Source organism: Aotus nancymaae, unplaced genomic scaffold (genome assembly GCF_030222135.1).
Source record: "Aotus nancymaae isolate 86718 unplaced genomic scaffold, 86718_ANA_hifiasm-v0.15.2.pri h1tg000210l, whole genome shotgun sequence".
In the NCBI taxonomy this organism is placed as follows: domain Eukaryota; kingdom Metazoa; phylum Chordata; class Mammalia; order Primates; family Aotidae; genus Aotus; species Aotus nancymaae.
This window is the reverse complement of record NW_026988625.1, coordinates 841,511-868,627: the sequence shown is the minus strand read 5'-3', so window position 1 is coordinate 868,627 and position 27,117 is coordinate 841,511. Positions and strand designations below refer to the sequence as shown.

The window sequence follows — 27,117 nt, the reverse complement described above, 5'->3', positions numbered from 1 at the left end:
ATTGAACCACTCTTGGTATGATTGGTCATCTTCGACTAAGATAGCAAGTGTCTATTTCGGATAAGTTAAGTTTGAAATATTGTTTCTGAATACAACAAGAGAGCTCATGGGGTCATCTTCATAGAGATATTAATTGACGCCTTGAGATTGGATAAGATAAGGTATCTGAGAACTAAGCCAAAGGATTGCCTGCCTTTACTGTGTCAATAAAGGGCAACTTATGGAAGAGGACAGAGGAAATGTGGTCAGAGAGACCAGAGAACTGGGAGTGCACATTATCAAAGGAGGCAAGGGAGATGGTACTCATTAGGGATTGGCACTGAATACTGTAGAAGGGAAACAATGCAGCTGACAAGCCATTATATTTGTTGACTTTCCGCTTTTTTTTTTTTTTGAGACAGTCTCCTTCTGTTGCCCAGGCTGGAGCGATCTCAGCTCACTGCAACCTCTGCCTCCTGGGTTCAAGTGATTCTCTTTCCTCAGCCTCCGGAGTAGCAGGGATTACAGGTGTGTGCCACCATACCCTAATTTTTGTATTTTTAACAGAGACCGTGTTTCACTACGTTGGCCAGGCTAGTCTCAAACTCCTGACCTCAGGTGATCTGCCCGCCTCAGCCTCCCAAAGTGCTGGCATTACAGGCATGAGCCACCGTACCTGGCCTTTTTACCCCAGTTTTCTATTATCACTTCCCCATGCACTCAGCAGAAAAGGGCTGACCCTAGTTTCCTGAAGGTATGTGTCTTCAGGTTTTTTGATGACCAGAGGCTGAGAACACTCTGAATCTGATTCCAAGTGGGACTGGATCTGTCAGAACACTGTTAGGAGATCATTCTTCACAGAGCAGCTAACTTTACCTGGGATTTCCAGCCTGGGAGAGTGTTTGCCTCTGGTTTAGTCTGCTGAGGCCCAAGGTGGGGTCATTTTTTAAATAAAGCCAAATATCTCGTAAGGTCTGAGGGGCAAGGATGGGAGTGGTCAAAAGAGGTCTCTCATTGATTTCTGACTTGTCAAGTTAAAGTTCTTGGTGCTGTTTTCCCTGCCGTTTTCCAGGTAGTGTGTATCACTCTGTTTTTCTTTTCTTTTCTTTTTTTTTGAGACGGAGTCTCACACTCTGTTGCCCCGGCTGGAGTGCAATGGCACACTCTTGGCTCACCGCAACCTCCGCCTCCCAAGTAGCTGGAATTATAGGTGCACGCCACCATGCCCGGCTAATTTTTGTATTTTTAAGTAGAGACAGGGTTTCATAATGTTGGTCAGGCTGGTCTTGAACCCCTGACCTTGTGATCCGCTCGCCTCAGCCTCCTGAAGTGCTAGGATTACAGGTGTGAGCCACTGCACCTGGCTACTTCCCCTATTTTTACAGGTGAGGAAAATGAAACTCGAGTGACTTGCCAGTCACAAGTAAGGGGTCAAATGATTGTGTCATGAAGATTATAAAGGCAATATAGGTGAGGTGCTGAGCACTTGGTACCTAGTAAATGCTCTAACTGTTTTTATTCCTTTGAAGCAAACAGTGTTGGCAAAATGTGAATCCTGCTTTTCCTCAGTCTCTGTAAAGCAGAATGTGCAGAAGTACAAATATTTGGCTTGGTGGTCAGATGACTTTACAGTGGTATAGAAGTGATACACATTCAGCAGAAGCCTTACTTCCAGTATCCACGGAAACATTCTGTTTTTTATTTTCAATATAGTATTTAATACATCACAATGGGCTTTGCGTTAGATGATTTTGCCCAACTGTAGGCTATTGTAAGTGTTCTGAACATATTTAAGGTAGGCTGAGCTAAGCTGTGATGTTTGGTAGGTTAGATATTTTAAATGCATTTTCAGCTACAGTGGGCGCAGGACTCATGCCTATCTATAATCCCAGCACTTTGGGAGGCCAAGGCATGAGAAGTCCTTGAGCTTAGGAGTTTGAGACCTAGCTAGGCAACATAGTGAGACCTCATCTGTACTAAAGATAATTAAAAAAAAAAATTAGGTGTGGTAGTACATGCCTATAGTCCCAGCTACTTGGGAGCCTGGAGGCTGAGGATCACTTGAACCTGGGTGGTTAAGGCTACAGTGAGCCTTAACTGTATTAAGGCTTAAATGTTGTTGTGCCACTGCATTCCAGCCTGGCAACAGGGCCAGAACCTGTTTCCAAAACAACACATTTCATCTTACGAGGTTTTCAATGTATGATGGGTTTATCAGGATGTAACCCCATAGTAAGTCAAGGAACATCTATATATAGTTAGAATAGACAGTCAAGTGTTTCATGCATAATCCATATCTTCATGAGGCAACATCACGGAAACCTGAGTTTAGGGATATTCTACAAAATAACTGGCTTGTAAACCTCAAAAAAGTCAAGACCATGGAACCAAGAAAACACTGAGTAAATGTTCCACACTAAAGAAGTGTAAAGAGACATGGCAACTCCATGTGGTTCATGATTCTGAATTGGTATGATTGGCAAAACTAGTAGAATGAGGTCTGAAGATTAGATTGTAGTTGTATATCTGTGTTAATGATTTTATTTTATTTTGCTCTATTTTGTTTTATTTACTTATTTATTTATTTATTTGAGATGGAATCTTGCTCTGTTGCCCAGGCTGGAGTGCAGTGTGGTGCGATCTCGGCTCATTGCAACCTCCATTTCCCAGGTTCAAGCAACTGTCCTGCCCCAGCCTCCCAAGTAGCTGGGATGACAGGCACCTGTCACCATGCCTGGCTAATTTTTGTATTTTTAGTAGAGATGAGATTTCACCATATTGGCCAGGCTGGTCTCGAACTCCTGAACTTGTGATCTGCCCACCTCAGCTTCCCAAAGTGCTGGGATTACAGGTGGGAGCCACTGCATCCGACCTAATGATTTTATTTTTTATCTTCTTTTTTTTTTGTATTTCCTTTTTTTCTTTTTTGTTACAAACCCTTGTGTCGATGGTTGACAGCTCTACTGTGTACAAAACCCTGACCCAGAAACAGGTTGTCTATGAATGGTTTAGCACCAGGTCCCCCATGAATGTGTGTTGTGTGATGGGCAAAAGGGTGACCACCTTTCTACTGCGCCAAGATTTCCAGCATGAGGGGCTTTCCATATCTGGTCCTGGTGGGCTGTGGTATGAATGGAAGGGCCAACCGAGGCTCCGCAGGTGACTGCTCTGTTGTTTCGCCTGGGTGGATTTCTGACTTAGAGGCCTTTGGTCATAATCTCACAGATGAGTGCTGATGATTTTGATGGTTGCATTTTGATTGTGTGGGAGAATGGTCTTGTTTTGTTTGTAGAAAATAGTCACTAAAGTATTGGGGGATAATGAGAAATATTGGCAAACTTGCTCTTACATGCTTCAGAGACTAAAAGTTTGATAAGCTAGACTTAGAACTTTTTTATGGGTTGAGATATAGTTGCTTTTCTCTAAAGAGTTGTTGGTGAGTCTCTTTCAGAAGGTACTTGAGTGAGGATGTGTTGAAATTTGTGGGAAGCTGTGAAAGGCAGCTTTTAGCCTACTGAAAGAAGACTGGCCTGGAAGGCAAGAGACTGAGTCTTGGTCCCTGCTTCCGATGACATGTCTCATGGGCTTGTGCTGGTCACTCTGCTTCTGCAGATTTTTGTTTTACTTATCCTTAGAGTTAAGGGATCGGGATGATCTCTAGGGTCCCTTTCAGCTCTGATATTGTCACCGCCCTCAGGAACATTACATGAAATTAGTATGTATGCATATATATGAAGAAGATAATTTTTTTTTTTTTGAGACGGAGTTTCGCTCTTGTTACCCAGGCTGGAGTGCAATGGCGCGATCTCACCGCAACCTCCGCCTCCTGGCTTCAGGCAATTCTCCTGCCTCAGCCTCCTGAGTAGCTGGGATTACAGGCACGTGCCACCATGCCCAGCTAATTTTTTGTATTTTTAGTAGAGACGGGGTTTCACCATGTTGACCAGGATGGTCTCGATCTCTTGACCTCGTGATCCACCTGTCTCGGCCTCCCAAAGTGCTGGGATTACAGGCATGAGCCACCGCACCCGGCCTATGAAGAAGATTTATGTGTGACTTATTTGTTTCCCAGATACTAGAGCTGTCTTTAGTGTAATTTACCTCAGAAATCTCTGGATAATAATTTTGAGATATTATAAAATGGAAAAAACTTGAGGTTAAAAACTAGAAAACTAGTAAGTTGATTTACTTCAACATTAAAACCCCATAATTAAACCCTTGAGGAAAATGACTATTTCTTTCTTTCTTTTTTTTTTTTGCTCTGCAAGTAAGTTAGAACTTCTTAATACTGACAGTAGTCATTTACTTCATGAATTATATTATCCATGTGTGTTTGACCGAAGAGAATTTTTACCTAGTGACTGGAATGAATGTTAATGCTGCTATTTTTGTATTGGAAAAAAAGGTGTAATGAAAAATGTCGAGTTTGAGAGAGAGAAATACTTAAATAGAAATGATTTAAAAGCAATTCTGAAAAAGAAATAACTTGGTACAATCTTTATATGAAAGAAAAGACTTCACTGCACAGCTAAAGAAAATAAAGCAAAAACAATACATTGCCCCAATTAATATTTGAATTCACTGAACGCAAGGCAGGCTAGCAGAGTAGAGAGTAATATCTTTGCCTCACCTTGGCCACAGGGATTTATCTTGTTATTAACCGAGTTCAGTGTACTGTTATTTAGCTTTTTCTTTTTTCTTTTTTTTTTGAGATGGAGTTTCGCTCTTGTTGCCCAGGCTGGAGTGCAATGGCACAATCTTGGCTCACTGCAACCTCTGCCTCCTGGGTTCCAGCGATTCTCCTGCCTCAGCCTCCCGAGTAGCTGGGATTACAGGCTTGTGCCATCATGTCCAGCTAATTTTTTGTATTTTTAGTAGAGATGGGGTTTCACTGTGTTGGCCAGGCTGCTCTTGAACTCCTGACCTCAGGCAATCCACTCACCTTGGCCTCCTAAAGTGCTGGGATTACAGGTGTGAGCCACCGCTCCCGGCCTATTTAGCTTTTTCAGTAAAGATGTGAAAATGTTTCTTTTTGGGGTTTGTTTGAAATTTTCTTTACCTTTTCAATTTAGCAGTGCTGAACCTATCCTCAAATAAATTTACGTTTTCCTCACTAAACCAACTTTGTTTCTGTTCCATGGTTGAAGCAAATACTTTATAAAGAAAAAAAAAATCAGTGTAGACTTTTCCACAAGTTAATTATTACTGCAGGGCTATATAGGCATATAAAAAATATTAGATGTTAGTTTCAGACCAGTGAAAAAACAGTTGGTAGTAATGCTAGATTAAGACTTGCCAGAATGTTCATCCCCTTTAGTGAACCATTCTGCCTATGATAACGTTTTGTAATGTTTTCAGGCATCCTTTCAGGACAGCCCTGATCACTTATCATTCAAAGGGATGATAAAAGTGACAATCTTTTGGTGTGTTGTAAATTCTTTAGTCCAAAGGAAGCTAGAAAGAAAAGATATTTGTGATTCTTTGTCCACTTGGACACAACTGCTAGAAAGAGCTATCATTGCCACCAAGGCAGTGTAAGAGTTTGTAGTAACATTAGTTACTGTTTCCAGTTATCCCAGCAGGGCAGAATTCAGCATTCAAAAACTAGTAAATGTTTGACTGGCATCATAGAATTTAATGCTTACCTGTAAAAATGTAAACTGGAAAATATTTTAGCCTTTTGTGGTGTGTGACGTTAGCAGGGAAGTCTCTAATGTTTTCACATGAAGTCACATTCTGGTTTTGGACTGAGGTGTATTTTGTTTACTTAATTAAGGCAGTATCCATCACTTCGTTGTTGTTGTTTTGTTTGTTTTTTTGAGACAGAGTTTTGCTCTTGTTGCCCAGACTGGAGTGGAGTGGTGCGATCTTGGCTCACTGCAACCTCCGCCTCCTGGGTTCAAGCGATTCTCCAGCTTTAGCCTCCCAAGTAGCTGGGATTATGGGTGCCCACCACCGTATTATTTATTAGCAAACCAAATTCAGCAATATATAATAATGATACTCCACCATGACCAAGTTGGGTTTAATCCCAGGAACGCACAATTGGTTCAATATTAGAAAATCTATTAGGATAATAAGAAACTTAGATTAAAGAAGAAAAATAAGAAAATTTCTATAGATGCATTAAAAAGTATCTGGGGAAATTCAACCATTTAGGATTTTTAGTAGAGATGAGGTTTCACCATGTTGGCCAGGCTGGTCTCTAACTCCTGACCTCAAGTGATCCGCCCACCTCTACCTCCCAAAGTGCTGTTTTTATCTCTCTCCTTTTTTTTTTTCTTTGAAACAAGGTCTCACTCTGTCACCCAGGCTTGAGTGCAGTGATAACGATCATGGCTACGTGTGTTTATTCTTAAACAATATAGTACTTAATATTTCCTTGTTTTAAATTTCATATAAGTGAAATCATACTGTATCTATTCTTCAACTAGCTTTTCTCATTTATCATGTTTTTGAGTGTAGTAATTTGCTTTCACTGCTTTATATATTATTGTATAAATATATGACAATTTATCCATTCTAGTATTGATGAACATTTGGGTTGTTTGTTGTTATTACAGTGTTCCTGCAAGTAATCTTGTACATTTCTCCTGATACACAAGAGTTTCATAGATCTTTAGACAGATCCCCAGTAGTAGAATTGCTGGATGGTAGGGGCATATGCACGTTCTCTGGGTAATACCATGTTGTTTTCCTAAGTCGTTTCCCAGTAAAGTTTTTGGTATTATTCTTGCACATCACGCGTTAAATTGATTCCTTGATACTTTATGTTTGTTGTTGCTATTCTAAGTGATATCCATAGATGGTTTATGGAAATGCATTTAACTATTGTAAATTGATGAATTGCTGGAATAAGAGATTGTCCAGTAACCTCTTTAAATTTTTTTTAGGACAAACATGTCATCTGAAAATGATGAGAATTTTGTGGTTTTTTTTTTTTTTTTTAATAACTTAACGTATATTTTATCTTGCTCTCTCCGCTGGAAACAGGGTCTTGCTTAGACTGTATATACCTTAGAAATACTTTCTCAAATCTCCTTCAAGGGTTGAGTACGTGTCTTAATTTTGTGATCATTGTTCTTTTCAGACTCTTCTCCCTTCTTATTCTTTACTTTTTTGAAGTATTATATACATACGAGTGTTCCTTTTTTGAATTTCTTCTTGGTAATTATACTTTTCCTGGCATTTATTCATCTCACTTATTTCTACAGTTATTGGAGTATTGTATTTTCTTATCTCTTTTAATCTTATTTTGAAATATCCATTTAAACGTATGTAAGATATAAGTACTATTTATGGCCAGGCACGGTGGCTCATGCCTGTAATCCCAGTGCTTCGGAAGGCCAAGGTGGGCAGATCACTTGAGGTCAGGAGTTCAAGGCCACCCTGGCCAATATGGTGAAATCCTGTCTCTACTAAAAATACTAAAATTAGCTGGGCATGGTGGTACACACCTGTAATCCCAGCTACTCCAGAGGCTGAGGCATGAGAATCACTTGAACCCAGGAGGCGGAGGCTGCAGTGAGCTGAGATCATGCCACTGCACTCTAGAGTGAGATTGTGTCTCCAAAAAAAAAAAAAAAAAAAAAAAATTACTGTTTACAGAATAAGTTAAATACATGTAATCACTGTGCAAATTGCAAAATAGAGCATTGCCAGTACCTTAGAAATGCCTTCTCCAATCTCCAAGAGTTGAGTATGGGTCTTAATTTTGTGATAATTGTTTCAGACTCTTCTCTCTTCTTCTTTTATTGAAGTATAATATGCATAAAGAAAAGTGGCCAGGTATGGTGGCTCACAGCTGTAATTCCAACACTTTAGGAGACTCAGGTGGGAGGATCACTTGAGTCTAGGAGTTCAAGACCAGCCTGGGGTGATTATAGACGTGAACCACCTTGCCCTGCTGGGTATATACTTAGTAGCAGAATGGCTGTGTCACGGTCTCTGCATAGGTTCCACTTTAATGGATGTTGCCAAACAGTTTTCCAAAGTGTAAAATATTTCTGTTAGCAGTGTATTAGAGTTCAGACCAGTGTATATTCTCAGCGACCGTATCATTTTTAGCTTCTCAAGTGGGCATGAAGTGGGATGTATGGTCAATTTTGTTTGCATTTCTTTGATGATTTTAGCTCTTTTTAGGTAGTTAATTCTTTTTGTATGTTTATGAGACATTTGGCTATCTTGTGAAGTATTTAAAAGTTATTTTGCATGCCAGATATAGGTGAAGGGGAGGAAGGCAGCAAATCACACTACCACGTATGCACCTATGCAACAACCTTGCATGTTTTTCACATGTACCCCAAAACCTAAAATGCAATTAAAAAAAAAGTTATTTTGCAAATTTTTCTGTTCAGCTTTTTGTTTCATTAAATTATAGGAGTTCTTTGTAGATTTTGATGAGTCTTTTTTTAGATTCATGTGCTGCAGATATTTTTTCCATTCCAAGAGTTAACTTTTCTCCCTGCTGCCCGCCCCCCTCCTGACGGAGTGTTGCTCTGTTGCCCAGGCTGGAGTTTAGTGTCAGGATCTCAGCTCACTGCAGTCTCTGCTTCCTGGGTTCAAGCAGTCTTCCTGCCTCAGCCTCCCGAGAAGCTGGGATTACAGGTGTGAGCCACCACACTTGGCTATTTGTGTGTGTGTGTATTTTTAGTAGAGATGGGGTTTCACCACGTTGGCCAGGCTGGTCTCTCGAACTCCTGACATTGTGATCCGCCCACGTTGGCCTCCCAAGGTGCTGGGATTACAGGTGTGAGCCATTGCACCCGGCCAAGTTATTTTCATACACACACACACACACACACACACACACACACACACACACACTTTGAGACGATCTCACTTTGTCACCCAGGCTTGAATACAGTGGCATTATCTCAGCTCATTGCAGTCCCACCTCCCAGGTTCAAGTGATTCTCCTGCCTCAGCCTCCCAGGTAGCTGGGATTACAGGCATACATCGCCAAGCCCTGCTAATTTTTCTTTTTTTTTAGCAGAGCTGGGCATGATTTTTTTCTTTTCTTTCTTTCTTTCTTTTTTTTTTTTTTCTAATTTTTGTATTTTTAGTAGAGACGGGTTTTACCATATTGGCCAGGCTGGTCTTGAACTCCTGACCTCAGGTGATCTACCTGGCTAGGCCTCCCAAAGTGCTGGGATTATAGGTGTGAGCCACTGCGCCCAGCCCTTTTTCATAATCTTAATGGAATCTTTGATTCTATTTTATAGATGTCAGTTCTTTAGTGGAATTAATCATTTTGTCATCTAATTCTTGAGCATATTTTTTTTTTTTCTGAGCATATTAATTATAGCTGTTATTTTATTTTTTGAGGTAGAGTCTCTTTGCAACCTCCATCTCCCAGGTTCAAGCGATTGTCATGCCTGAGCCACTTGAGTAGTTGGGATTACATGCAAGCGCCACCATGCCTGGCTAATTTTTGTTTTTTTAGTAGAGATGGGGTTTTGCCATGTTGACCAGGCTGGTCCCAAACTCCTGGCCTCAAGTGATCCGCCTACCTCGGCTGTCCAAAGTGCTGGGATTACAGGTGTGAACCACCACTCCTGCCAATCACAACTATTTTATTTTATTTTATTTATTTATTTTTTTCTGAGACAGAGTCTCACTGCATCGCCAGGCGCCAGGCTGGAAGTGCAGTGGCGCGATCTCGGCTCATTGCAACCTCCGCCTCCTGGGTTCAAGCAATTCTCCTGTGTCAGCCTCCAGAGTAGCTGGGACTACAGGTGCGTGCCACCACACCCAGCTAATTTTTGTATTTTTAGTAGAGATGGGATTTCACCATGTTGGCCAGGATGGTCTCAATCTCTTGACCTCGTGATCCGCCCGCCTCAGCCTCCCAAAGTGCTGGGATTATAGGCATGAGCCACCGTGTCTGGCCCACAACTATTTTATTTTTATTTATTTATTTATTTTTTGAGAGGGTGTCTTGCTGTGTCTCCCAGGCTGGAGTGCAGTGGTGCAATCTTGGTTCACTACAGCCTCCACCTCCTGGGTTCAAGCAGTTCTCCTGTCTCAGCCTCCTGAGTAGCTGGGACTACAGGCAAATACCACCACACCTGGCTAATTTTGTATTTTTAGTGGAGACAGGATTTTTTAAATAGAGACAGACCAGGCAGGTCTTAAACTCCTGACCTTAAGTGATCCACTTGTTGTGGCCTCCCAAAGTGCTGAGATTACAGGTGTGAGCCACCGTGCCTGGCAATACAGCTTTTTTTGCTTTTTTTTTTTTTTTTTTTTTGAGATGAAGTCTCATTCTTGTTGCCTAGGCTGGAGTGCAGTGGCACAATCTCAGCTCATGCAACCTCTGCCTCCTGTGTTCAAGCAATTCTCCTGCCCCAGCCTCCGGAGTAGCTGGGATCATAGGTGCCTGCCACCACGCTCAGCAAATTTTTGTATTTGTGATAGGGAAGGAATTTCATCATGTTGGCTAGACTGTTCTGGAACTCCTGACCTCAGGTGATCCATCCACCTCAGCCTCCCAAAGTGATGGGAATACAGGCAAGAGCCACTGTGCCTGGCCCAATTACAGCTATTTTAAAGACCATCTTCATCCAAGCTACTTTGCTTGCAAAAAGTAACTAGTAACTGGTCACTGTGGATTTGTTTCTGTTGTCTCTTTTTTCTTGTTTCTCTTTCCTTGTATGCTTCGTAATATTCAAGTAAATGCCAGATACTGTGTATGAAAATTGTAGATGCCCTAGGTGACATTTTTCTCCAGAGAGAGTTGCCATACTCACTGATAGGCAGATACAGTGGTGACAGATAACCATAATTCAGTTAGAGAATGAGCTGATTTGAGGCTTGGTTGCAGTTTTTATATGGCTTTGTATCCCTCTGACTTTTCTTCCCCTTCACTTCTAGAAGTGTAACTTTCCATGGATTCTGAGAACCTGAGGTGTTTATGTTTACTAAGGCTCTTAAACCCCTGATTGATCTTCAGTTGCTATTTTTGTTTCCTTAGCACCGTGAGACTGCAAGAAATTATCTTCCTCTTCTCAGTAGCTTTTTGCTTAAAGCCTTGCCTACAGTTTTTGGGTGTGCTGAATCTGGCAGGGTCTTTCTTCTAGGTTTCTAAATTACTGAAAACAAGTTGAGAGCATTTTATTATATTATTCTTACACTAATCTTCCTGGCCAGACTTACATTCTTTTAGTGATTACATCTCCTGTAACCTAGAATTTTGCAACTGACTTACAGACTGTCTTCATATAGTTCACTGGTTCTCAAACATGGGGATACTGTAGAAACTAGAACATTAGAAGGGAAGTTGGACAGATAACTTCTGTTTTTTCTCTGTGCCCTCAGAGTCATTTGTACCCATAATTGCCCATGTCAGGTGATTGTGAATTTTCTCTAGCAGTATTCCTTTTAGATTTGGAATTTCCAAAGGTGAGAGAAAATTAGATTTCCAGGCATGTCTAGGAAATCTAATTTTCTAGTGGATGTCTAGGAAATTGTTTATGAGGATTAATTCAATGAATGTTCAGTGGCTATCACAACATGAAAACAGATACTATATTATGGGGAAGGAGAATACAAGATTACTAAGATGTGGTCCTGGCCTGTAGAATTGTTACGTCAGCTCCCTACATCTAATCAGCAATAGCCTCTGTAGATACTCTGTGTTTGTCATACATTTGGAGCTATAGTTGGATGCTCTTCTGCTCTGGCAGGCTTCTTGAAATCCTGGGTTTCTCTTTCAGGCCCCCCTTCATTGCTATGGCTTCTTTGATTCCATTCAGAAGGACCCCAGATGCCACAGTAGCCCTAAGGTCTACCAGTTCCAGATGAAAGTGAAATAAGGAAGAAGAAAATGGAGGTGTATTTGGTGGGAGTAGAGAGACTCTATTTGTGTGGAAGGTGACAGACTTGCACCTTTGCTTACATATACAAGAGTTAATCTGTGCTTGGGTAGGTACTTTGATATCATTGGAATAAAGATAGCATGTGAAAACATAATAAATGTCTTCTTTTATACAGCTCTTTGTATTTCTTAAATTGCTTTCACTGCTGTCACATCAAACCTCTTTACACTTCTGTAGGATAGCTAAGGCACAATTATTTCTCTGTATGCAGATGGATAAACAGACCTAGGCAGGGGTAGTGACCTGCCACAGGTCTAAAAGTCTAACAGCATTTGAGTGGTAATTAGAACTAAAGTGGAGGAATTTTTATTTTAGAAGTTTAGCAGTGAGAGTCAAAGTCTTAGGAGCTGTAGGGGTTTTTTTGTTGTTGTTGTTTTTTAACAACTGGTAATCAATTTATTAAAATAATTGACTTAAGCATCTGCAGTGGTGACTTCCACCTCAACTCCTGGTTCAATGCTGATGGAAGTAATCTGCTTAACAGTCTCAGGACTGTGCAAGTTAATGAGTTGCTTGTGGATTTTCATCTGGAAACAATCCATGTCTTAGAACCTTCGCCACAAGGAGTTTTTCTTGTAGTGATTCTCAAAGTCTTGGTAGGCATTCGAACTGGTCCTTTCACTTTGAGATTCTTTTCTTTTGCTCCTCTGATCAAGTCAGCACACACTTTCTCCAGGGATTTTACCTTGTGACTCGTTAGAGTGATTCAAATTTGATGAACTGCCACCTCTGGCTCCACAGGTGTTTTTCTGGTATCCTTAAAAGCCATGGCTGCTGCGCGGCTTCCTGACCAGTTTGTTCCTTGGCGAGAGGGTGAGTCAGGAGCCAGGAGCGTGTGGATCCACGATCCACAAGAACTACAACCGTGTCTTCCTCAAAGAGGGAGCTGTAGGTTTTTGTACCAATGGAGAGATCTCTTTTTCTGTTGGATATGATTGACAGTGTTAGAAGAGATACTCATTGAAGGAAGGCCCCATAGAAGGAAAAAGGAACACTCCTCTTGCCTATATTGAGCCTCCATTGTCTCTGGTGCAGTTGTACATATTGTGAGATTGCAGATGGGAAAGAGGAGCTCTTCACCCTCAACTCAAGAGAAGAAAGGATGCTGTAGGAACAGAGGTCACTGTAAAAGCATGCCAATCTGAATGTGTGCAAGGGATTTTATGCCGGATGGCCTTAGTTTATGGTAAGGCAAGAGGTACCCTATCTCTACTAAAAATACAAAATTAGCCGGTTGTGGTGGCACATGCCTATAATCCCAGCTACTCGGGAGGTGGCAGGAGAATTACTTGAACCCTGGAGGCAGAGATTGCAGTGAGCCAACATCGTGCCATTGCACTCCAGCCTGGGCAACAAGAGTGAAACTCTGTCTCAAAAAAAAAAAAAAAAAAAAAAAAAACCTAAAGATGAATAAAAAGACCGGCTTGGTTCGTTGAGAGCAGGGACTTTGTTCTCTGCTGTATCCCCAGCACCTTGTATACATATCACATGTAGTAGGTACTCAGTAATTATTTGTTGAATCAGGCAGATTCATGTCTAGGTCTGTTTCCCCAAATGTGTAACAGAAATAAGGCTGGCTAACTCTGTGCCATCCCGGTAATAGTCTTCATCTTCTCTTCACTTTTAATAGTCTTCATCTTCTCTTTACTTTTCTGTTCATTTACCTATATTACTCGAATGCATGAATGAAGAAAGGAATAAGTTACTCACTAAACTATAAGCCTTTTTAAGAACAGCAGGTAACATGTCTCATTTATCAAATCAGTAACTGCATTTGAAAATTGAGGTTTGGCACTAATGACTGGGTGACTTAGAGCATGTCCTGTAACTTCTCAGAATCTCATTTTACTCTGGTGAAACAGGGATCATGTCTTTTGAGTGTTGAAATGACTATATTAACTAAATCACTGTGTAATCCCAAGAGCAATTTTTATGCACCCCAGGATAGGGTAGAAAATAAAGCATTGGAGTGAATGACTGTGGGATATAGGCTGGACACCTGTGTGCATAGATAACTTCATGGAGCCTTTTAAAAAAATTATGGTAGGGGCCGGGCATGGTGGCTCACGCCTATAATCCCAGCACTTTGGGAGGCTGAGGCAGGTGGACCACGAGGTCAAGAGATCGAGAGACCATCCTGGTCAACAAGGTGAAACCCCGTCTCTACTAAAAATACAAAAATTAGCTGGGCATGGTGGTTTGCGCCTGTAATCCCAGCTACTTGGGAGGCTGAGGCAGGAGAATTGCTTGAACCCAGGAGGCAGATGTTGCGGTGAGCCAAGATCGCGCCATTGCACTCCAGTCTGGGTAACGACAGCGAAACTCCATCAAAAAAAAAGAAAATTTATGGTAGGATATGTATATATATAAAACATAAAGTTTACCATCTTAACTATTTTTAGGTGTATTTTCAGTAGCGTTAAGTAGATTCACATTGTGCAACCAGGTTCCAGAGCTCTTTACATCATACAAAGCTGAAACTCTATACCCATTAAATAGCAACTCTCCATTTTCCCTTCTCCCAAGCCCCTGGCAACCACCATTCTTTCTCTCTCGTTGACTACTCTAGGTACGTCATATAAGTGGAATCATACAGTATTTGTCTTTTTATGATTGGCTTATTTCACTTACCATAATGTCCTTAAGGTTCATCCATGTTGTAGCATGTGTCACAATTCCCTTTTTAAGGTGGAACAATAGTCCATTGTAAATATACATACCATTCATCTGTTGATGAACACTTGGGTTGCTTTTGCCTCTTGGCTATTGTGAATAATGCTGCTACGAATATAAGTGTACAGCTGTCTCTTTGGGACCCTGTTTCTTTTGGGTAGGAACACAGAAAGGCATTACTGGATCATACAGTAATTCTGTGTTTAATTTTGAGGAACCACAAACTCATGAGCTCAAGTGATCCTTGCACCTCAGTCTCCCATACTGTTTCCAAAGTGGCTGCACCTTTTTACATTCCCACCAAAAAGGGTTTCAGTTTCTCCACAACCTCACCAATACTTTTTATTTTCTTTCTTCCTTTTTTTTTTTTTTTTTTGGTAAGAGTAGCCATTCTATTGGGTGGAGGTGGAGAGATTATTTTGATGGGTCTTGTGCCCTGTGTGTTTGATGTACCATCAGTCAGCAGTGGATGTTTGCCGGCTAAAGTGATAGTGACTCTTTTCAGTAAATAGCGTGTTAAGCACTTTCTGGGATAAAAATAAGTAAGATAGAGCCCTTACCTCATTTAATAAATACGGTAGAGATCTTACAACTTAGCCTTTGATAATACTTAGAAGTCTATGCATGTGGTTTTCCAAGTGTACCTGTTTTTCATAGAAAATGTTAAAATTAATGTGCATCTTAAGTGGTCACATGTATTACCGTTATTAATGAATTAATGACATTAAACATTGAACATTAAAGGATATTTTATTTTTATTCCCCCCCCCCACCCCTTTTTTTTTTTTTTTTAGCTCAGGCTGGAGTGCAGTGGTACAATCATGGCTCACTGAAGCCTCAGCCTGCTAGGCCTACGGCCATCCTCCCACCTCAGCCACCCGAGTAGCTGTGACCACAGGTGTGCGCCACCACGCCTGGGTAATTTTAATTTTTTGTGAGACGTGTTGCCCAGGCTGGTCTCAAACTCCTGAGTTTAAGTGATCCTTCCACCTCAGTCTCCCAAAGTGCTGGGATCACAGACATGAGCCACTGTGCCCAGGCTTCCCCTAGGTTTTCTTTTTTTATTTTTCTTTTTATTTATTTTTCTTTTTTCTTTTTTTTCCCCTAGGTTTTCAATGGAATTTTAAGTCCACATGATAAAATTCCCAATTATTGTTAAGACTGGACTTCATAAATACTGATACTCATCCCATAGGTGCATCTGGAATAATTTCCATTTTCCTCAGTCTTGTGGTGGGTGCTTCAGCCACTGCCCCATAGTAGCAGTGAGCCTCATAGGCGACAGTGCTTTACAGCCTCCCTGAGTGTGGGAAAGGCAGGCATTGCCCTCAAGTTCTTCAGTACTCCTTAATAGAGGAGAGGGAGACCGTAGTGCCCAAAGGATCATCATTATATACTGAGAGGGTAGGGGAAGGCCCAACTTGATTTATCTGTGGGGGATGGAGAGGTACTTTGTTCCCTAGTCTCAGAGATTTTCTCATAGAAAAATTCTTCTCTTTGTTCTTGGAGTTGATATAAAGTTGGTTTTTTTCTTTTTTTAATGTTTTTAACACATTAGGTGAAACTACCAAATTGTTTTGTGGTATTCAAAGTTTTTATGAAAGGCCTGCAGCTGAAGAAAAGCATAATTTTCGAATATTGAGGCAGGAGGATCGCTTGAGACCAGGAGTTTGAGGCTATAGTGAGCTGTGATTTCACCACTGCACTCCAGCCTAGATGACAGAGCAAAACCCTGTTTCAAAAAAACAAAAAGAATACTATTGGCATTCATAAGCGTGCTTTCACTTCCTTTTGGTGACTACCCACCCCTTACCTACCAGGGTAGCCATTATTGTGGCTTCTAACATGTATATTAGTTGGTCTGATTTTGCATTTTATATAAAGGGAATTATGCAGTATGTACTTTTTTGTTTTTTTGAGACAGTCTTGCTCTTATCACTCAGGCTGGAGGTCTTGGCTCACTGCAACCTCCGCCTTCCAGGTTCAAGAGATTCTCCTGCCTCAGCCTCCTGAGTAGCTGGGATTACAGGCACCACCACCACGCCCAGCTAATTTTTGTATTTTTAGTAGAGACGGGGTTTCACCATGTTGGCCAGGCTGGTCTTGAACTCTTGACCCTTGTGCTCTGCCTGCCTCGGCCTCCCAAAGTGCTGGGATTACAGGCGTGAGCCACCACACCTGGCCAGCTTTTAAAAACTCTTAAACAGACCTAGGGGTGCTATTTAAAAATTAAATATCCCCTCCAAAACTCTTGTTGAAATTTTATTGCCATTGTGACAGTATTAAAAGGTGCGACTTTTTTTTTTTTGAGACGGGATCTTGCTCTGTCTCCAGGCTGGAGTGCAGTGGTGCAATCTTGGCTCACTGCAATCTTCAACTCCCTGATTCAAGCGATTCTTCTGCCTCAGCCTCCTGAGTAGTTGGGATTACAGGCACATGCCACCACGCCCAGCTAAGTTTTATATTTTTAGCTAAGAGACGGGGTTTCACCATGTTGGCCAGGATAGTCGCCATCTCCTGACACTGTGATCTGCCAGCCTTGGCCTCCCAAAGTGCTGGGATTACAGGCGTGAGCCACGGTGCCTGGCCTGACTGAGAGGTGGGACTGGTAAGAGGTGATTAGGCCATGGGGGTTCTGCCCTCATGAATCGATTAAGGTCATTATCACAAAACAGGTTGTTGTAAAATCAAGTTGGGCCCTACTCTGTCTCTTAGGCTTCTGCCTTTGCTTGCCCTTCTGCTATGGGATGAGACAGCAAGAAGGCCTCTGCCAGATGCAGGCTCCTTGACCTTGAACTTCGCAGCTTACAGAACTATCAAAGAAATACATTTCTTTTCTTATAAATTACCCAGTCTGTGGTATTCTGTTATAGCAACACAAAACAGACTTAAGACAGAAGGGATTTTAATGGGATGGTTGGAAACTGAATGTGGACTACCTAGAGTGAATATCACCCTGTTAGTTGTAGCAAAGCCATGTTAAAAGGTAAGCCTATTGCTACAGTGTAAGGGTAGGTAATATTTACATACTGTATCATAAGTATTAACATTTTAAAGGGGATAAGTACACTGGAGCTTAACGTTGTGTTCCTGTCTTCTATAACCATTTGATCATTATGTCTATTCCTAATAAATCTCACCTGTTCTTTAAAAATATCCTAGTAATTCTTTGGGTTTTGAATCTTTAATCTTCAATATAAGTGTGTATACATCTAAATTTTAAAAATATACATGCAGGCATTCTGACTAGATCTCCAAGGATTGGCAGACCTATTAAATGACGTAACTCAAGTAAGTTATCAGACATATCAGAAGTACAAACTTGATGGGCTTGATTGAGATACAGTGATCCTCAGAGTGCTACCTGGCGACCACTGCAGTCTCCCCTCTGACAGGAGAGCTCAGCCTTACCCTTTGGCTGAAGAAGTGAGGTCTCTTTGCTCTTCTTCTGTCTGCTATCTCCTCATCTCCAAATATGGTCCATACCCCTCACACCACAAAGTGTTCTTACTTCAGCAAAACCATAGGGAGGGGCCCGTCACCACTGGAATTGGTTCTAACGGTTGAAATGCATTCCTTATTCAGGAACCTTCCACAGGTCCACTGTGCCTTATTTGTGCGATCTTGGCTCACTGCAACCTCCGCCTCCCAGGTTTGAGTGATTCTCCCACCTCAGCCTTCTTAGTATGCTGGGGCTACAGGAATGCACCACAGCCAGCTAATTTTTGTAGAGACGAAGTTTCACCTTGTTGCCCAGGCTAGTCTCATACTCCTGGACTTAATCGATCCACCCACATCATTCTCCCAAAGTGCTGGGATTATAGGATCATAGGCATGAGCCACCACGCCCGGCCAACAGCCAAAAATTTAAAACCATATCGTTATTCATACATTTTTTTACTTGTTAGCAATGTATTTAAATACTAAAAAGGGCTTAACTTTTTAAAAATAAATTTTTTATTTCATTTAAAAATTTAATTTAGAGACAGGATCTTACTATGTTGCCCAGGCTTGAGTATAGTGGCATAATCACTCTTGCCTGAAGCTCCTGTGCTCAAGTGATCTTCATGCCTCAGTCTCCCAAGTAGCAGGGATTACAGGCACAAGCCACCATGCCCAGCTTTGTTTAATGTTTTTCTCATGATTAAACTGGGGTTATGGATTTTGGGGAGGAAGACCACAAAGATAGTGCCCTTCTCATCACATCACATCACATACAAGGGCATATACTGTCAACAGAGCACTCTTATTGTTGACCTTGATTACCTGGCTAAGGTGTTGTTTGCGAGGTGTCTCACTGTTTTCTCCTCTTTGCATAATGTACTCACTGGAAGCAAGTCATTAAGTGTACTCCACACTGAAGGAGTAGGGAGTTGCGTTCTACCTCCTTGAGGGTGGAGTATCAACATAAATTATTTGGTCTTTGTCTATTTGGGCGATTGTCTATTCTTCCCATTTGTTTATATCACTATGGACTTGTGAATGTTAATTTTGCATTTTGGGTTACAATCCCAATGGCATTTTGATTTTGGTGCTTATATTTTTCCAGCTTTTGACATTGGGAGCTTTTTCATTTGGCTTTTGTGTCCCTTTGACATACCTTAATTAATTATTTACATGTAAAAAAAAGTTTTAGCACCTTACTTCCTGGCACTACAATATGTTCCAAGTTCATCTAGTATATTTCTTGCCCCAGTGACTTAACTGTAAAAGAACCAAGGCTTTATTGAGATATAATTTACAAACATTTCACCCATTTAAATCCAGTGTTTTTTAAATATATACACAGATATGTTTACTCGCCATCAAAGTCAATTTTTAGAATAATTTAATCACCTCAACAAGAAACCCTTGACTAGATATAGTGGCTCACACCTGTAATTTCAGCACTTTCATAGACAGAGGCAGGAGTATCGCTTGAGCCTAGGAGTTTGAGACCAGCTTGGATAAAATAGCAAAACCTGTTTCTACAAAAAATTTTAAAGTTAGCCAGGAATTGTGGCATCGCCCTGAAGTCCCAGCTACTCAGGAGGCTGAGGGAGGAGAATTGCTTGAGCCCAGGTCAAGGCTGCAGTAAGCTATGACCACACCACTGCACTCTAGCCTGGGCAACAAAACGAGACCCTGTCTCAAAAAAAAAAAAAAAAAAAAAAAAGAAGAAAAAAGAAAAGAAACCAACCGTGTACCCTTTAGCTATTTGCTCTCTCTCTCCCCTTCTTTCTCAGAGTTAACTGCTGATCTTCTTTCTTTCTGTGTAGATTTGCCTGTCTGGACATTTCATAGAAATGGTATCACATATGTGGCTTTCACTTAGCATAGTGTTTCAGGGTTCATCTTTGTTGTAGCATTTATCAGTACTTCATGCTGTTTTTATGGTGAATAATATTCCATTGTGTAGATATATCACCTTTTGCTTATCTGTTTATCAGTTGATGGATCTTTGGTTTGTTTCCACCTTTTGATTATTATGAATAATGTTGCTGGGAACATGTGTACAAGTTTCTGTGTGGTCTTGGTTTTCATTTGCTGGGTCATGTGATAATTCTGTATTTAACCATTTAAACATAAATTGAAGTATTGATCTTTTTATTACTGAGTTTTTATTTGAGACAGGGTCTCACTCTGTCATCCAGGCTGCAGTGCAGTGGTGTTACCATGGCATGGCTCATTGCGGCCTCAAACTCCTGGGCTCAAACAGTCTTCTTGCCTTAGCCTTCCAAGTAGCTGGGATCACAGGCATGCACCACCACACCTGGTTAATTTTTAATTTTTTGTAGAGACAGGGTCTCGCCATGTTGCTCAGGCAGGTCTCAAACTCCTGGGCTCAAGCAGTCCTCCTCCTACCTTGGCCTCTCAAAGTGCTAGGCTTACAGGCATGAGCCACCATACCGGGCCTAGTAGTATTATTATTTATTATTTATTTTTGAGATGGAATTTTGCTCTCGTTGCCCAGGCTGGAGTGCAATGGCACGATCTTGACTCACTGCAACCTCTGCCTCATGGGGTCAAGTGATTCTCCTTCATCAGCCTCCTGAGTAGCTGGAATTACAGGCGCCCACCACCATGCTCAGCTAATATTTGTATTTTCAGTAGAGATGGGGTTTCACTATGTTGGCCAGGCTGATCTCAAACTCCTAGCCTCAGGTGATCCACCTGCCTTGGCCTCCCAAAGTGCTGGGATTATAGGCATGAGCCACTGTGCCCAGCCAGTTATTTTAATGCTGTATCCTTTGACCAGCATCTCTCCAATCTCCCATGGAAGATTTTTAAAATCAATAAAAACAAGACTTTTGCTGCAAGACACTTATTGAAAACAGCAGTTTTTGATACTCTATCCAGTACTTTTTAATTGATATAGTCCTGAATTTCCTAGGCTCTTCTCCAGAGTCTGCAAATTAAGTGCCATTTGTTCTCTCCCCTTCATAGCCAGGTTCTCTCTGGAATAGTTCATCCTGCTCACTCTGCTTTCTGTGCCCACCTCTTCTGCTCACAACAGCCAGACTTCGCCCCCTACCCCCACTCTTGCACTCTTCAACTGATGCTGTGCACACTCTATGTACAGTCTTTCTTGATCTTGATTTTTCTGGACAGGTTGCTTTTTCCTGAAGGCCTTCCTCCCCAATTAGATTGTTTTCCCCATCTTTTTTGCCATTCTTTCCAGAAAAGCAAAAGATTCTGATTTTTTCAGGAGCACTTGATATTATAAGCCATTTCCTTTTAAAAAAGTTACATCTACTACTACTTTGCTGAGACACCTCCGGTTTTCCCAAGTCTTTGACTCTTTGTTCTTAGTTCTTGTGCCCTCTGTGTTCCATACAATCTCTGGATGATCTCATCCAAATTCCTAGGGGCTGATGACTCTCCTGTCCTAAAAATAAAGCAAAGCCCAAACCTCTACTTTCCTTTGAAGCACTACCATCCTTCTTTCCTTCAGGGCCCTGCCCACTGTTTTACTTTCTCCCTCCCACTTCAGGCTAAAGCTCCCTTTGCTCTGCCGAACCTGTTCTCAGCAAGGATTATTTTGTTTTTTAAACCTACTTGATAATTATCTAATACTGTTGTGTCCTATTTTTTTCTCTTTTTATGTATCTGACTCCAACATGTAACATCAACATAATGATAGATTTTATTAAAAATGGGTTATTTATATAACTGTTCCTCATTTGTTGGACATTTATATTGCTTCATTTTTTCAAATTTTTAAATTTTTACTTTATTTTAAAGAGACGGGTCTCACTATGTTGCCCAGGCTGGTCTCGACCTCCTGGACTCAAGCGATCCTCCCACCTTGGCCTCCCAAAGTGCTGGGATTACAGGCATGAGCTACTACACCCGGCCCTCATTCTATTTTTAATTTATTTTTGTTTTTAACTTTTTAGAGACAGCCTCACTTTGTTGCCCAGGCTGGAGTGCAATGGCATGATCATGGTTCACTGCAGTCTCAACCTCCTGGGCTCAGGTAATCCTACCACCTCACCCTCCCAAGTAACTGGGACCACAGGTGCATACTACATAATTTTTTTGTATTTTTTGTAGAGGCTGGGTTTCTCCATGTTGCCCAAGCTGATCTCGAACTTCTGGGCTCAAGGGATCCACATCCAGCCCTACAATTTTTTATCCTGGATGTATACTTTCAGATTCTCTTATTTTGTTTGTTTGTTTAGACGGAGTCTCACTCTGTTGCCCAGGTTGGAGTTCAGTGGCACTATCTTGGCTCACTGCACCCTCTGCCTCCTGGGTTCAAGTGATTCTCCTGCCTCAGCCTCCCAAGTAGCTGGGACTGCAGGCATGCACCACCACAACTCGCTAATTTTTGTATTTTTAGTGGAGACAGGGTTTCACTGTGTTGGCCAGGCTGGTTTTGAACTCTTGACCTCAGGTGATCTGCCTACCTTGGCCTCCCAAAGTACTGGGATTACAGGTTCAAGCTACCGCACCTAGCCTGTATACTTTTAAATTCTTTAGTAGGGCTTCTGTCTTGAGTGCTTATTAGCTTTTCTTCTCTGGTGAATCGGGTTGGCCAGGATAAAAAGTATCATCAAGATGCCATTTCTCCCCTCTTCCTTACCCCAACTCCCATAGCTGATCTGTCTCCCTACTCCAGATTCATGCCCTGTTTTGGTTACTGTCAGCTCTCCAGAATGGAGGGATCTCTCTTTTAAGTGTTAGCTCCTGAAATAAATAATGAACTGAGAAAAGGAGGGATTTTTTTTTGAAGAGACCATGTTTTCCTTTTTTTTTTTTCAGTTGATACAGAGTTTTGGTCTTGTTGCCCAGGCTGGAGTGCAATGGTACGATCTCAACTCAGTGCAACCTCCACCTCCTGGATTCAATCAGTTCTCCTGCCTCAGCCTCCTGAGTAGCTGGGATTACAGGTGCCTGCCACCATGCCCAGCTGCTTTGTGTGTGTGTATGTGTGTGTGTATTTTTTTTTTTTTTTTGGAGAGACAAGGTTTCACCATGTTGGCCAGGCTGGTCTTGAACTCCTGACCTCAAGTGATCCACTTTAGCCTCCCAAAGTGCTGGCATTGCAGGCATGAGCCACTGCACGTGGTTTCCTTTGTTTTTTTGAGACATAATTTACCTACTAGAAAAAAGAAAAACTCAGCCTTTAAAAAGTATGTAATTTAGTTGTTTTCAGTGTATATTCACAAAGTTTTGGAACCACCAGCACTGTCTAATCCCAGAACGTTTTCATTATACCAAAAAGCAACCCCGCACCCATTAGTAGTCACTTCATTTTTTCCCTCCCCAAGCATGTAGCAGCCTCTGTCTCCTTTAACAGTGTGGAACCAGCCCTACTTGACTCTGAGTGTGCCAGTGTCCTTTCGCACTCTGGTTTGCTTACATTTCGACATGCATTTTAGTATTTTGTATCAGGATTTATTTATTTGTTTATATATTGCTGTTTGGCATTGGTTTCATAAAATCAATTTGGAGAGTAATCATTGTTGATTTTTAATTTTCTTGATTGGGCCCAGGTTTGTGTCTTCTTTTTTTTTTTTGAGACGGAGTTTGACTCTTGTTACCCAGGCTGGAATGCAATGGCACGATCTTGGCTCACCACAACCTCCACTGCTGGGTTCAAGCAATTCTCCTGTCTCAGCCTCCCAAGTAGCTGGGACTACAGGTGTGTGCCACCATGCCCAGCTAATTTTTGTATTTTTAGTAGAGATGGGGTTTCACCATGTTGACCAGGATGGTCTTGACTTCTTGACCTTGTGATCCACCCACCGCGGCTTCCCAAAAGTGCTGGGATTATAGGCGTGAGCCACTGTGCCCGGCCTTCTTCATTCTCTTTCTGCATTCTAGATCTTTCTTTTTTTCTTCTTCCTGCCATTTATTTGTTTAATTAGTTTTAGAGACAGGGTCACACTTTGTTGCCCAGGCTACAGTGTAGTGATCATAGCTCACTACAGCCTCTAACTCCTGGGCTCCTTCCTCTCTCAGTTCAGCCTCCTGAGTACTGGAACTACAGGCAAGAGCCATCACACTCAGCTAATTTTTAAAATTTTTTGTGGAGATGGAGACTTGCTATGTTGCCCAGGCTGGTCTCCGACTCCTAGGAGCAAGCCATCTTCCTGCCTCAGCCTCCCAAAATGCTGGGATTACAGGTAGGAGCCACCATGCCTGGCTTCTTGTGGACTTTTGATTCTGTGAAGCCTTCTCCTTTTCTCTTGAGCCTTGATGATTTGTGCTTAACACTCCCAGCTCCTTCCTCGGTTGCCCTTTATAATTTGCTTGCCGTGTTCCTTGCAGTTGAGTCTTATCTTTGTTCTTTGTTTATCATGTGTTTATTTTCTTGGGTTTTGAAGGAGGCATTCTGTACCATTTCTCAGCTTAGCTCTTCCCAGAGTTCTGTTGTGTAGGACTTTCTGGGCACATTCTTGTATAATGGAAAGAACATAGAATTTAGAAGAAAGAATAAGGGTTAATCCTAGCTCTGTCTTTGGCTGACTGGCTAAGTCACTTAGACTCCGGTAGCACTTTTAGCTATTTTATTTTATTTTTATTATTTTTGAGATGGAATCCTGCTCTTGTCATATAGGCTGGAGTACAGTGGCACAATCTCGGCTCACTGTAACCTCTACCTCCTGGGTTCAAGCAATTCTTCTGCCTCAGCCCCTAGAGTAACTGGGATTACAGGCGCCCACCACCACACCTGGCTAATTTTTGTATTTTTAGATCAGAGACAGCATTTCTCCATGTTGACCAGACTGGTCTCAAACTCCAGACCTCATGATCCGCCTGCCTCAGCCTCCCAAAGTGCTGGGATTACAGGCATGAGCCGCCAGACCTGGCCTCATAATTTTTATATCTAATGAAGTATAAGAAAAACTGACCAGGCCTGGTGGCTTATGCCTGTAATCCCAGCACTTTGGGAGGCCGAGGAGGGTGGATCATCTGAGGTCAGGGGTTCAAGACCAGCCTGGCCAGCATGGCAAAACTCCATCTGTACTAAAAAATACAAAAATTAGCCGGGTGTGGTGGTGAGTACCCGTAATCCCAGCCACTCTGGAGGCTGAGGTGGGAGAGTCACTTGAACCTGGAGGCAGAGGTTGCAGTGAGCCAAGATTGCACCACTGCACTCCAGCCTGGGTGACAGGGCGAGACTCATCTCCAAAAAAAAAGAAAAACACCAAATATAAGGAAAACTAATGTGGAGTTTATAATTATCAACAAAAATAATGATAATGATTATTATTTAGGGTCCAGGCACAGTGGCTCATGCCTGTAATCCCAGCACTTTGAGAGGCTGAGATGGGCACATCACTTGAGGCCAGGAGTTTGAGGCCAGCCTGTTGAACATGGTGAAACCCCGCCTCTACTAAAAATACGAAAAAATTACGGGCTGTCTGTAATCCCAGCCACTTTGGAGGCTGAGGAGAATCGCTTGAACCTGGGAGGCGAAGGTTGCAGTGGACTGAGGTTGCACCACTGCACTTCAGCCTGGGTGACAGAGTGAGACTCTGTCTCAAAAAAAAAAAAAGTAATTACTTAAAATATATTAAAATAATGAAAAAAATGAGATTGGAGATTAAAGTGATAAAAATCTAGATGACAGTGACCCACTTTTTGTATTTGTATTGAATTTATGAAACAAGTTCACATACCTATTCATCCAAATAACCTTATATATGAGATAAGTATTCTTTACATTTTACAGGGGAAGATACTGAGGCTCAGTGAGGTTAAAATAATTGCCCCAGGTTATAAACACAGAGCTGTGACTGTGCAAGAACTTGAATTCGGATTTCAAGACTTCCAAGACCGAGGCTTTGTATCTTGACCCAAAGTAAAGGTTGAATAGGCTGGGCGTGGAGGCTCACGTCTGTAACCCCAGCACTTTGGGTGGCTGAGGCAGGCGGATCACGAGGTCAGGAGTTCGAGACCAGCCTGACCAACATGGTAAAACCCAGTCTCTACTAAAAATACAAAATTTAGTTGGGCGTGGTGGCACATGCCTGTAATCCCAGCTACTCAGGAGGCCGAGGCAGAATTGCTTGAACTCCGGAGGCAGAGGTTGCAGTGAGCTGAGATTGTGCCACTGAACTCCAGCCTTGGCAACAAAGCAAGACTCTGTCTCAAAAAAAATAATGTTGAATAGTTTTAAGGTTATTTCTGCCAGTATACTCTATCACTTCAGTAGGTTTTCTGGAGTGAGTGAAGGCAGCGTGAGTTTGAGCATTCATCCTGGAGATCATCTGTTACTCTGAATGTGTCGTGGGTTAGTGTTGTGGGCATGACTGCTATCTGGGGGCAGGTTGAAAAGCTGCCACATTGCCACTGTCATCCTACGGAAGACTAGTCAAGCAGAATTATGAGTTCCTGTGAAATTACTCAAGTTTTTTACTTCTCAAGTTACAGTGGAAATCTTATTTCTGAAATAAGTTTCTTTTTCTTTCCATATTGTCTCCTCACTTGCACTCTTGAGCAGTAAATACATCTGTTTCAAACACAAGCAAAACCCTAGACAGAACAGTAACTGCCAGAGTCAGTGGCAGTGTTGCAGCTTTTCAACCTGCCTCCAGATAACAGCCACGCCCATAACACTAACCCACTGCATGTTCAGAGTAACAGATGATCTCCAGGACGACTACTGAAACTCCTGCTGCCTTCACTCACTCCAGAAAACCTACTGAAGACCTGAGGAATGGAGGACTAGATTGAAAAATTGGAAAGTCACTGGTAACCATGGCAGTGCCTCTCATTCTCTGTGGAGCAGCAGGCCTTGTTTCTGCAGTCCAGGTCTGTCTATTACTTGGGTTCTCTCTCTGCAGAATGAAATATGGGTGCATGTGGCTCTGGTTGTGCAAACAGATAGTCTTCTGCCAGCCATCCTTGCCCCTTGGAGTCTCCGTGTTCCAGCTCCAGGCTCTCTGGAGCTAGTTGGCCCAGTTCTGCGTTAGAATGGACTCTTGTCTGGGCTGGGTAGTACCTTATCAGCTGTGGCCAAGAGCAATACTCTCAACAGCACAGACAAAATGGGATAGATCCCATTGGGTAAAGGTGATGTGGGCTGGAGTAAGTACCCTGAAAGCTGTCTTACAGAAAGTCACCTGGGAGAACTTTGTCAGGTTCCAGG

The 27,117-nt window shown here is 41.9% G+C and overlaps 1 protein-coding gene and 1 pseudogene across 2 annotated transcripts in view; one reads left to right on the top strand and one right to left on the bottom strand.

Moving 5' to 3' along the window:
- MAPK1 (mitogen-activated protein kinase 1) overlaps positions 1 to 27,117 on the top strand; it is a 98,787-nt gene that overhangs the window by 4,197 nt on the left and 67,473 nt on the right. The gene's annotated exons all lie outside the window — the stretch shown is intronic.
- LOC135273043 (small ribosomal subunit protein uS10-like) lies at positions 12,272 to 12,627 on the bottom strand (annotated as a pseudogene).